The sequence below is a fragment of the Leptodactylus fuscus genome, chromosome 5, assembly GCF_031893055.1.
Source record: "Leptodactylus fuscus isolate aLepFus1 chromosome 5, aLepFus1.hap2, whole genome shotgun sequence".
NCBI lineage: Eukaryota > Metazoa > Chordata > Amphibia > Anura > Leptodactylidae > Leptodactylus > Leptodactylus fuscus.
In genome coordinates, this window is record NC_134269.1 from 173919681 (window position 1) to 173932891 (window position 13211).

At 38.4% G+C, this 13211-nt stretch overlaps 1 protein-coding gene across 1 annotated transcript in view; it reads right to left on the bottom strand.

Annotated features, from left to right (window-relative positions):
* Positions 1–13211, bottom strand: part of DOCK2 (dedicator of cytokinesis 2) — a 522773-nt gene that overhangs the window by 261504 nt on the left and 248058 nt on the right. The window lies entirely within an intron of this gene.

A 13211-nucleotide genomic window follows, 5' to 3' on the forward strand; every position in this document is an offset into this window, starting at 1 on the left:
TATATTGTTCCCCCTCATTCAATGAAAGAAAACCCACAATGGTCACAGAAATAACTTGAATCTGAGAAAAGTAATAATAAATAAAGATTCTATGAAAATGAACAAATGAAAGTCAGACATTGCTTTTCACTTCAACAGAATTTAAAAAAAAATAAAACTCATGACACAGGCCTGGACAGAAATGATGGTTCTTAATATTTTGTTGAGGCAATCGCTGTGATCACATGATTCCTGTAACTGTCAATGAGACGTCTGCACCTCTCAGCAGGTATTTTGGCCCCTCCTCATGGGCAAACTGCTCCAGTTGTCTCAGGTGTGAAGGCTGCCTTTTCCAGACGTTTCAGCTCCTTAAGGAGATGCTCAATAGGATTTAGGTCAGGGCTCATAGAAGGCCACTTCAGAATAGTCCAATGTTTTCCTCTTAGCCATTCTTGGGTGTTTTTAGCTGTGTGTTTTGGGTCATTGTCCTGTTGTAAGACCCATGACCTTTGACTGAGACCAAGCTTTCTGACCCTGGGCAGCACATTTCTCTCTAGAATCCCTTGATAGTCTTGAGATTTCATTGTACCCTGCACAGATTCAAGACACCCTGTGCCAGATGCAGCAAAGCAGCCCCAGAACATAACAGAGCCTCCTCCATGTTTCACAGTAGGGACAGTGTTCTTTTCAAGATAGACTTCATTTTTCCGTCTGTGAACATAGAGCTGATGTGCCTTGCCAAAAAGTTTGATTTTTGTCTCATCTGACCATAGGACATTCTCCCAGAAGTTTTGTGACTTGTCAACATGTAGTTTGCTTATTATTACTTTTGTTAGATTCAAGTTATTTCTGTGACCATTGTGGGTTTTATTTCATTAAACGAGGGGGAACAACAATTTTATCCACATGTGTAACACTCTTGGGGCCATATCTTTTGAATGGGTGAATGGATTTTTTTTTTTTTTTTTGTCAAATCGATCAGGAGCAAAGAGAGGATATATGGTATTTAGTATTTTATACTTGGTGACAGACCCTCTTCAAGCAGTTGTATTCACAAGAAGAAGAAACCCAAAGCACTTGGATAATTTCTTGCAGTTTAAGGTGTGATATTTATTTAAAAATTACATCTGTTATGGAGCAAAAAGACACAATGGCTGAGCATCACCTAATATCACCCAACGTTTCGATCAGTTAGATCTCAATGTTTTTTTCCTATTGCTGGAATGGACTCGGTGTAGTCAGAAATTCAGGGTCCACCTAGAGTACAAGGGCAGTAAAGTATAATGACTAGAGATGAGCGAACAGTAAAGTGTTCGAGGTTCGATATTCGTTTCGAGTAGCCCCTCAATATTTGACTACTCAAATCGAATATCAAACCCTATTATAGTCTATGGGGGGGAAAATGCTCATTTCAGGGGTAGGCAACGTTCGATCAAATTACACTTATCAAGTCCACGAGTGAGGGTCGGGCTGGATCCTCCGAGCAGTCTTCTCCTTGCAGCGTCCCCACGGCATCTTCCGGCTCTGAATTCACTCTGCCAGGCATCGGGCCTGGGCAGAGCCGACTGCACATGCCCGCACTACAAGCGGACATGTGCAGTCGGCTCTGCCCAGGCCCGTTGCCTGGCAGAGTGAATTCAGAGCCAGAAGACGCCGCGGGGAAGCTGCACGGAGAAGACTTCTAAAGGTAGGAGAAGAACCAGCATTGATTGGCCGACTGTATAGCATTCGACCAATCAATGCTGGTTCTGCATCAAACTTTTCCATTCGAATAGCGAGTGGTACTCGATCAAGTCCGAGTATTTCAAATACCGTAGTATTCGATCGAATACCTACTTGATCGAATACTACTCGCTCATCTCTAATAATGACCCCTTTGCATGCATTAAAGAATTGCCAACCTTTCCAAATTTGTAAAAGCCAGGTACTAGGCAGCAACGACTTGTGTAAATGTCAATTTATGGACTGTCCTGTCGATAACAAGCCGTGACATTACTAACCTATGTGACCATCATCTGTAATTGGCACATACGGTTATTTAATCTACTAAAAAATACTTCACCACCAGAAAAAGTGACTGAATGCAGCACATAAAATATTACATATAGACAAATGTTCTTGTATCAAATCTTCCCTTTTTTAAGCTTATCTGCTTTGCTGACCGACTGAGCAAGCTAATGTACAGTAAGCTGTTCTGAAATAATGATATCCAAGAAAAGCTTCGCTATTAATAGGAGCGGAGGAAAGGGAAACAGAATATTTTCTAGTGCTGTAGCTTTCATGCTTGTCCTCATACCCAATCTTACAGATATGCAGAAGCCACATACTCTACAAGCTTGTCATAATAATAATCTGGTTCTTAGCAGAACCAGGATTAAAGATCTCTGAAAATCTATATAGATCAGTTTTAGTCCATGTGTAACAAAAAAGAAATGTAGTCAACAGAAATCTGTCTGCCATTACAAAGACGTTTCCTCTCGAAGGAACATTAATGCTGGCCATAGACATTAAGGAGATGTTAGACAAACAAGTTGCCGCCATCTATGTGCATGTTCAGCTCATCTGAGTGGGTGTATTTTCTGAATCAGGATAGGGGAGTAAAGTTGCAAAAACGCAGCGTTTTGGCAGAGGCAGAAATTTGATTCCGTTTGGTTCCATTGGTTTTCAAAAACACTTGCACTCTTTAAATCACACCCTGTCAACTATATCTATGGAAACACTGGCATTTTCCGTATAGACATAAAAGGGGCAGAAAGTCCGCAGAGGAAATGTCTCCTATGTGAGGCTGGGTTCAGATGGAGTTTTTTGGACCGGATTTTGATGCGGATTCCATGTCAAAATCCAGCTCAAAAAACTGTTTCCCATTCACTTCAATCAGTCATTTCCTTTTTCCTGCTTGCGCAAAAAAGAAGCGGCCTTCCCTTTCTTCAGGCGGATTCCACAGGTCACGGACGTCCGTCTCGCGACACTCCCTCCTGACCAGGCCCATTCATTTGAGCCAAATCCGGAGCGGAGTGCCACGACTGGATGCCGGTGCACTGTATGCACTGCATTGGCATCCAGTCGCAGCTGGCCATTTTTTGGACCGGATTCTGAGACGACCTTCGCCTCAAAATCCGATCCAAAAAACTCCATCTGAACCCAGCCTGACATCGCAAAGAAAAACATTGCAGAAAAAAATGTGATACTTTTTAACATTTTTTTGGAGGGTTTTGGTGCAACTGTGCTTCACTGCATAGGGCCTTAGCCTAAGGGTAGGTTTACACAGCCCAATGTTCAGGTGGACAAGTGCCAATGAACAATGTCCAACACTGGAGCACATTTACAGTCGTGAGGAAAAAAAAAAAAGGACACCCTCTTAGAATTTTATGGTTTTACATAATTAAAAAAAGAAATATATGACCCTTAGAAGGATTAATGACCACAGATCACAAATTACACCAAGTCATTACTTATTTATTTACTAGGCCATGAACATGGCCATGTGCATAAGGCCCAAGGAAGGAGCGATACGGCTAATTTGTGACACATTCAGACGTAGAAAAACTTGAACTTGGAACTGGCAATGCCCTGCAGTTTGGCACATAACAATAGACTTTGAAATTAGAGAGGCAGGTCGTAGAATCTCAATGTCACGTTGTCACCTTGAGCAATTCATCATATTGAAATTTTATAGGACCTTGTCTAACAGAACATCCAAGTTACTGATGGTACAGGTGCGTCAGTATGTTATATCTTATAGAGTATAATGGAGACAGAGGTGTATATGTTTGACCTGCTTTATACTTGTTTTACTTACTTTCTTGACCATGATTGGTCATTGTACTTAACGCCTTGTTCACATGGGGCACGGGACCACGTATTTTGGTCCTGATTTTGACTTGGGAAACCGCGTCAGAATAGGACTAAAATGCGTCTGCCGCGGCTTCCAATTGTCACGACTTCCTGCTCTGGAGTAGGCCCAAATGAATGGGCCTAGTCCGGACGGTGCTGCCATGAGGCGGACGCGGAGGCTGAATCAGCTGCAGAATCGGCCTGAAGAAAGGGAAGCTCGCTTCTTTTTTCTGTCAGTGGGAACATACCGCTCATGGAAAAAAGGAAGCTAGCGGTCCATATAGACCTCTGTTGTGAGGGGGCGGATTCTGAGGTGGATTCAGCGTCAAAATATGGCCCCTCTTGTCATGTGTGAACGAGCCCTTACAGTGAGATAACTCTAGGTCACGTTTTCTCCGATGCATAGGTCGTAATGTCAATGATGAAAGTACTCTCTTAAGGATCACGCCTATTTAAAATATAATAGATTATTGACTGGGATGTCATGTTTCCCTGCTCCTCGCTGACAGGCTTACTGAGTGACAGCTATTCATCATCTTTTGACAAGCTGAATCAAACATGACTACCTATCAGTAATATATATTGTATTTGGTTTCTGCACAATCCAGAAGTAAAAAGCATTTCTTCTCTCATTCTGAATGTTCTCAAGAAGTAAGGAAAGCAATAGAAAACCGCACTGTGTGTCTGCACCCTCAGGGATCGGACATGCATCATGTGTCAACAGGAAACAATCTCAATAAGGGTTTAATGAGGGAAAACAAAGCAGCAGAGTTGTGGTTTTTCTGAATCATCAAATATTATCTAATGCTAAGACTTATCAGCAGGGTAAATTTATTGTCATTGCTGCGAATTATAAGAATAGAGTAAATAATATGGAAATTACAATACAATTCAATTAAAGGGATTCTATCATTCAGAAAACCCTATTTCAGCTAAATATTTGCCTAAATAGCCCGTAAAAAGGCTCTTCAGATGCTGCCTCTAGTCCTGCAAATGAAAAACGAAGAAATAGTATATGTAAATGAGGCTCACTGAGCACCCTGGGCATTCCCCAGGGCCTCCGAGCACTCCTGCGTCATATCTCAAAAATGCCCCTCCATTGCTTGTGCTCCGTATGCCCTCCTCCTCCAGACATCCTGTACCGCCTATATCTTCTCAATTCTCGCTCCGGCCGTTGAAATCTCGGACATGTACAGTACTGCTCCGTTCTGAGTGGTACTGCGCATGCCCAAGTGCCATTTTGTTGTAGAGAAATGCACAACCGTACCACGCAGTTCTCTACAATAAAATGGCGCTCGGACATGCGCAATACTGCTCAGAACAAGCATCATATCCAATATCAAAATGTTGGGACAGAGTTATAAAAAACTGTGTGAAAAAACTGCCTTGGTGGCCCATATTTTCATATTTCAAGAGTACAAAAATAAATAAAATTAGCAGTTTTATAGATTGCCATGAGAATCAAAGACTGTTTTATAGTCATTTTTTAACACAAATAATGTATTTAGAGAGAGCCATCCAACTCACTAATAATCTTCTGTATGGGGCCTTTAATAGGAAAGAAATATACCTATGTAGCCAAACACTGAAGAAAGAATGCAGAGATAATCATATTTCATATGGATATGCAAATCAGCCTGCAAGTGCCCGGCAGGTGGGCCAGACGTGCCTACAGACAGTTGTAAATGATCAAGCTCTCCTCTGTATCGGCTCCTAATATCTCCCCTTTAAATCTGACTTTTTCAGCCTCTGTCTGAATCGCGGTTGTCTGTAGGCAAATTTAATTTTCTTCCGTAAAAATATGCTTCTATATCAGAGAGAGACCGGCACTACATCATCATAAATAAATAATTCACTGACAATAACTTATTATTACAAACCTTATAATGGAATCCTATTAGTAAGGTGGTGACCAGTGATAAATAGAAGACTTGAAAACTTATTAATATTATGGCACTAGCCAACTGTAGATAAAGACATGTTTTATCGTATGTTGGTAAGAGTGGATAGACTGGTCTATGGCTGTTTCACTTACAATACGCTTTTCATATGCAAAAACTTCTATCTTTATTGTTAACAGAAATACAGAGGGATCAGTAACAGAATAGTATACAGAAATACAGGGGGATCAGTAACAGAATAGTATACAGAAATACAGGGTGATCAGTAACAGAATAGTATACAGAAATACGGAGGGATCAGTAACAGAACAGTATACAGAAATACGGAGGGATCAGTAACAGAATAGTATACAGAAATACGGAGGGATCAGTAACAGAACAGTATACAGAAATACAGAGGGATCAGTAACAGAATAGTATACAGAAATACAGGGTGATCAGTAACAGAATAGTATACAGAAATACAGAGGGATCAGTAACAGAATAGTATACAGAAATACAGGGTGATCAGTAACAGAATAGTATACAGAAATACAGGGTGATCAGTAACAGAATAGTATACAGAAATACAGGGTGATCAGTAACAGAACAGTATACAGAAATACAGGGTGATCAGTAACAGAATAGTATACAGAAATACAGAGCGATCAGTAACAATAGTATACAGAAATACGGAGGGATCAGTAACAGAACAGTATACAGAAATACAGAGGGATCAGTAACAGAATAGTATACAGAAATACAGAGTGATCAGTAACAGAATAGTATACAGAAATACAGAGCGATCAGTAACAGAATAGTATACAGAAATACAGAGTGATTAGTAACAGAACAGCATACAGAAATACAGAGGGATCAGTAACAGAATAGTATACAGAAATACAGGGTGATCAGTAACAGAATAGTATACAGAAATACGGAGGGATCAGTAACAGAATAGTATACAGAAATACAGGGTGATCAGTAACAGGACAGTATACAGAAATACAGAGTGATCAGTAACAGAACAGTATACAGAAATACAGAGTGATCAGTAACAGAATAGTATACAGAAATACAGAGTGATTAGTAACAGAACAGCATACAGAAATACAGAGGGCTCAGTAACAGAATAGTATACAGAAATACAGGGTGATCAGTAACAGAACAGTATACAGAAATACGGAGGGATCAGTAACAGAATAGTATACAGAAATACAGGGTGATCAGTAACAGGACAGTATACAGAAATACAGAGTGATCAGTAACAGAACAGTATACAGAAATACAGAGGGATCAGTAACAGAATAGTATACAGAAATACAGAATGATCAGTAACAGAATAGTATACAGAAATATATAGTGATCAGTAACAGAACAGTATACAGAAATACAGGGTGATCAGTAACAGAATAGTATACAGAAATACGGAGGGATCAGTAACAGAACAGTATACAGAAATACAGAGGGATCAGTAACAGAATAGTATACAGCAATATATACTGATCAGTAACAGAATAGTATACAGAAATACAGGGTGATCAGTAACAGAATAGTATACAGAAATACAGGGTGATCAGTAACAGAACAGTATACAGATATACAGAGGGATCAGTAACAGAATAGTATACAGCAGGGGTAGGGAACGTACGGCTCTCCAGCTGTTGCAAAACTACAACTCCCAGCATGCATACTTGCTCTGCTGTTCTTGGAACTCCCATGGAAGTGAATGGAGCATGTTGGGAGTTGTAGTTTCACAGCAGCTGGAGAGCCGAAGGTTCCCTACCCCTGGTATACAGCAATACAGAGTAATCAGTAACAGAACAGTATACAGAAATACAGATAATCAGTAACAGAACAGTATACAGAAATACAGAGTGATCAGTAACAGAATAGTATACAGAAATACAGAGTGATCAGTAACAGAATAGTATACAGAAATACAGAGGGATCAGTAACAGAATAGTATACAGAAATACAGAATGATCAGTAACATAATAGTATACAGAAATACAGAGGGATCAGTAACAGAATAGTGTACAGAAATACAGAGGGATCAGTAACAGAACAGTATACAGAAATACAGAGAGATCATGAACATAATAGTATAGAGAAATACAGAGGGATCAGTAACAGAATAGTATACAGAAATACAGGGTGATCAGTAACAGAATAGTATACAGAAATATATACTGATCAGTAACAGAATAGTATACAGAAATACAGAGAGATCAGTAGCATAATAGTATACAGAAATACAGAGGGATCAGTAACAGAACAGTATACAGAAATACAGAGTGATCAGTAACAGAATAGTATACAGAAATACAGAGTGATCAGTAACAGAATAGTATACAGAAATACAGAGGGATCAGTAACAGAATAGTATACAGAAATACAGAATGATCAGTAACAGAACAGTATACAGAAATACAGAGAGATCAGTAACATAATAGTATACAGAAATACAGAGGGATCAGTAACAGAACAGTATACAGAAATACAGAGGGATCAGTAACAGAATAGTATACAGAAATACAGGGTGATCAGTAACAGAATAGTATACAGAAATACAGAGGGATCAGTAACAGAATAGTATACAGAAATACAGAGGGATCAGTAACAAAATAATATACAAAATACAGAGGGATCAGTAACAAAATAGTATACAGCAATACAGAGTAATCAGTAACAGAAAAGTATACAGAAATACAGAGGGATCAGTAACAGAACAGTATACAGAAATACAGAGTGATCAGTAACAGAATAGTATACAGAAATATATAGTGATCAGTAACAGAACAGTATACAGAAATACAGAGTGATCAGTAACAGAATAGTATACAGAAATATATAGTGATCAGTAACAGAACAGTATACAGAAATACAGAGGGATCAGTAACAGAATAGTATACAGAAATACAGAATGATCAGTAACAGAACAGTATACAGAAATACAGAGGGATCAGTAACAGAATAGTATACAGAAATACAGAGGGATCAGTAACAGAACAGTATACAGAAATACAGAGGGATCAGTAACAGAATAGTATACAGAAATACAGGGTGATCAGTAACAGAATAGTATACAGAAATACAGAGTAATCAGTAACAGAACAGTATACAGAAATACAGAGGGATCAGTAACAGAATAGTATACAGAAATACAGAATGATCAGTAACAGAACAGTATACAGAAATACAGAGGGATCAGTAACAGAATAGTATACAGAAATACAGAGGGATCAGTAACAGAACAGTATACAGAAATACAGAGGGATCAGTAACAGAATAGTATACAGAAATACAGGGTGATCAGTAACAGAATAGTATACAGAAATACAGAGTAATCAGTAACAGAACAGTATACAGAAATATAGAGTGATCAGTAACAGAATAGTATACAGAAATACAGGGTGATCAGTAACAGAATAGTATACAGAAACACAGAGGGATCAGTAACAGAACAGTATACAGAAATACAGAGTGATCAGTAACAGAATAGTATACAGAAATACAGGGTGATCAATAACAGAATAGTATACAGAAATACAGAGTTATCAGTAACAGAATAGTATACAGAAATACAGAGGGATCAGTAACAGAACAGTATACAGAAATACAGAGGGATCAGTAACAGAATAGCATACAGAAATACAGGGTGATCAGTAACAGAATAGTATACAGAAATATAGGGTGATCAGTAACAGAATAGTATACAGAAATACAGAGCGATCAGTAACAGAATAGTATACAGAAATACAGGGTGATCAACAACATAATAGTATACAGAAATACAGGGTGATCAGTAACAGATCAGTATACAGAAATACGGGGTAATCAGTAACAGAATAGTATACAGAAATACGGAGGGATCAGTAACAGAATAGTATACAGAAATACAGAGTGATCAGTAACAGAATAGTATACAGAAATACAGAATGATCAGTAACAGAATAGTATACAGAAATACAGAGGGATCAGTAACAGAATAGTATACAGAAATATATACTGATCAGTAACAGAATAGTATACAGAAATACAGGGTGATCAGTAACAGAACAGTATACAGAAATACAGAGTGATCAGTAACAGAATAGTATACAGAAATACGGAGGGATCAGTAACAGAATAGTATACAGAAATACAGAGGGATCAGTAACAGAATAGTATACAGAAATACAGAGGGATCAGTAACAGAATAGTATACAGAAATATATAGTGATGAGAAAAAGAAATTATTCTAAAGATGGACAGCAAGAAATAATTACAAAGTTATCAGTAAGACATTAAAGGGGTTCTCCCATCTCAGTCGTTCACCAGTCTGCCTGCAGTTTCTGCTTCTGACTTCCTGTATTTTTCTCCCTCCCCCTCTCTCCTGCTGAACGGGACAAACAACACTTTTGCAGGTCAGATAATCTGCAGATTCTTGTACAGAACGGACTCTGTTTTATCTGTGTGTTTACATATAGGGATAACAGACAGGGCTTTATCAGCAAAGTGCAATTAGCTGAATGGATTGTCCTGCCAGTACTGAGTAAGTGACCTTACTTGTCCTATCTCCCAGGTCCCTGGTTATAGCAACGCAGTGTAAATAATGGGAGGAATAAATTCACATACCAGGCAAACAAAGTAGCATTTCTAAAGCAATATATTTAGAAATATGGCTTCAATTTACTTAAGCTACCAGTCTAGATAGGATCCTTGAGATAGGACAACCCCTTCAACCCTAAATCACCTCAATAAAACACTATGATGTTGTGGAGAAAACATTATTACACAAATCAGGCACCAAAACAAACTGTAAAAAAAAAAATGTACGTACTGGGGGTGGTAAAAGGTCCTCTATGAATCACCGAAATCCTTGAAATCACAAGGACACATATTGTATATACCAGGTGTTGCATTTTGCAGGTAACATGATTTGACAGTCCCTAATATGAGGGTCTCTATTCAAGTACCTGCAAGAATTACATTGTCCATAACTGTAATTACTTTGTGGTCTACGTTTACCTAGCCAGTTCTCCTTTGGATTTATTACTGAAAATGTCCACGTATTAGGGCGTCCAGTTCATTCTTACCATTATTTAATTGCAGTCCTAAATTCCAAACTAAATAGTGGCAAAAAGGCTTCGTCATTGAATCCCTCGCTGCCACTATGGAGTGACCACACACATATGGGCTACTATATGTATACAGTCTTCTTAAATACTTTTGTTTCTCGTTGAATAGGAATAACTTTCTTTTCTATTCTTTTCCTGCCGTTTTGAAACTGCGTATCTAATAACCTTGATTTTAATTCTAATTTGGCTTTTGTTATTGCCTCCTTAACAGATCGATATTCTTTCTCTGTCCAGGATTATACAAGTCACATGAGGTTAAGTGAATGCTGTATTTGCAAATTCTTCCACTCTGTATCAATATCTAAGGCTTCCTGAAACTGTGATATCTCTTTATAAACACAAAGCCCAAGTGGGAACCACTGACATGTCAGTCAGGTGTTCTTATGGAGGTTTTTTTAATCTCAGAAATCCTTATTTGTTTGGAACTTGTTTGGTCCATTGAAACATGGGAGGGTTGTCCTCATGTCATCAAACATATACATGAGTGTCAAAAGGGGATTATGCTCAGATTATGATGGACATAACTTGAGGGGGTGTAAAGGGTGTGGTCATACTTGGATCAGGAGTCTGGGACCAATAGAAATAATGTTATTGAGAGTAAGGCCCCATGTTGTGGAAATCTAGCTTTTTTTGTTGCAGATTTTGCTGCAGTTTTTTGAGCCAAAGCCAGGAGTGGATTGAGCAGAATGGAGAAGTATAAGAACTTCCTATTTCCCATTCCTTTTGTAGCCATTTTTACTTTGGCTCAAAAAACCACAGCAAAATCTACAACAGAAAAAGGTGCGTTTCCGCAACGTGGGTCCTCAACCTGAAACAGAAGTCCGACAGTAAAATAATATTTTATAGAATAATTTTTTATATCAGTTTAATTGTATTCACATGAGCATAACATTTCTGTGCATGTTGCTCTCCTACCTGTTATATTTAGTGTTTATATTGATAGATCACAATAAAGATTGATAGCTTTGTATATAAAACGGGGAACGGTGTTCCAACAACGGTAGACCGTTCTATCCGCTCTTACTAACATGCAATAGCTACAGCTGGAGATGGTTGTAACCTTTTTTCATTTTACCTTAAAAATTTTAATTTTCTCTGCACTGCTTCTTCGATTTGTGTCCACATCATATTTCTGTTCCTATTAAAAGCCCCATGCAGGTCACAATTATTGGTTTTGGTAGACATTTCGGACTTGACAGACCCCATTTAATGAAGATATTCAGCTGTTCTATGTCATTTAAAAGTGTTCTCCCACCAATGATATTAAGGTCGAGCCCATGTGGCGTAAACGCAGTTTGGCATCGGTGTAAAAAACACAGTTTTATACAGTGCCTGTAAAATTGATGGGGTTCTAGCGAATCAACAATTCACAGAATCACGGGAAAAAGGGTCGTATGTTCCAAATTCACCATTCCCCACCCTACAGTCAGTCTATGGGACTAGCAATTAGAAGAAATGAGAAAGATTTTTAATAATTTGTGCGATGATCACGCATATCGTATCGTATCGCATAATAACTGGAAACAGGTGAGTATTATTTCACAAAATATTACTTAGAATATAGATTTTAATAAGCTGTCAAAACAATAATTTAGAAATTTGGTACTGCAATCAAATTATGGCAAAATATGTTTAAGAGTAAATCCGCCAAAGAAATGTTGACATGATGATATCCCAGATGAATCAAATACTCATTATGGCTGAAGAAGGAAGATAATTAAAAATCAAATCTCCTTAGATTAACATCCCAGAGATGCTGCCCCCGATGTCAATCAATAAGAGCAATGTATTAGAATGTGGCTCCCGCTTCATAGAAATGCAGTCAGGGAAGACTTTGTATGAGGGCTAAACAAAAGGAAGCAAATAGCCAATCACCACTGGGAAACACGGAAGAAACCTCCATTGATCAGATCATTACACTGGGAAAGAGTCCAGAGCAAGGCCTGGGGAATTACACAGCAACCATAAAATGGGTAGGCTGCCATGTAATACACAGTCAAGTTGACTTGTTCAGAGCAGGAGTCACTGTTTCTGACGACCGTCCATTGTGATCTCCATCATTGAAATCTGTAGTACGGCATGTGCTATTCTGAACATCGAAGGACAAAGGAAAATCGACAAAAAAAAAATAATACAAGTGTAAACAGACCCTTCAGGTCATGCATATAACACTGCCTCAAATAAGGGTCATCCCGAGAGGTCCACGCTAAAGCCAAGTCAGTGCTTTTCTATGCCACAACATGTCTTCCCTAAAAGCAATTCTAGGGGAGACTATATCAATAAGACTATACTTTTGGACCCATAGTAGTCAATGGGCACAGTAATACAAATGTGAAGGTGTGTAAACATGAGGGGTACAATCGTGTACCTTATATACAACATAATTAAGGTATCA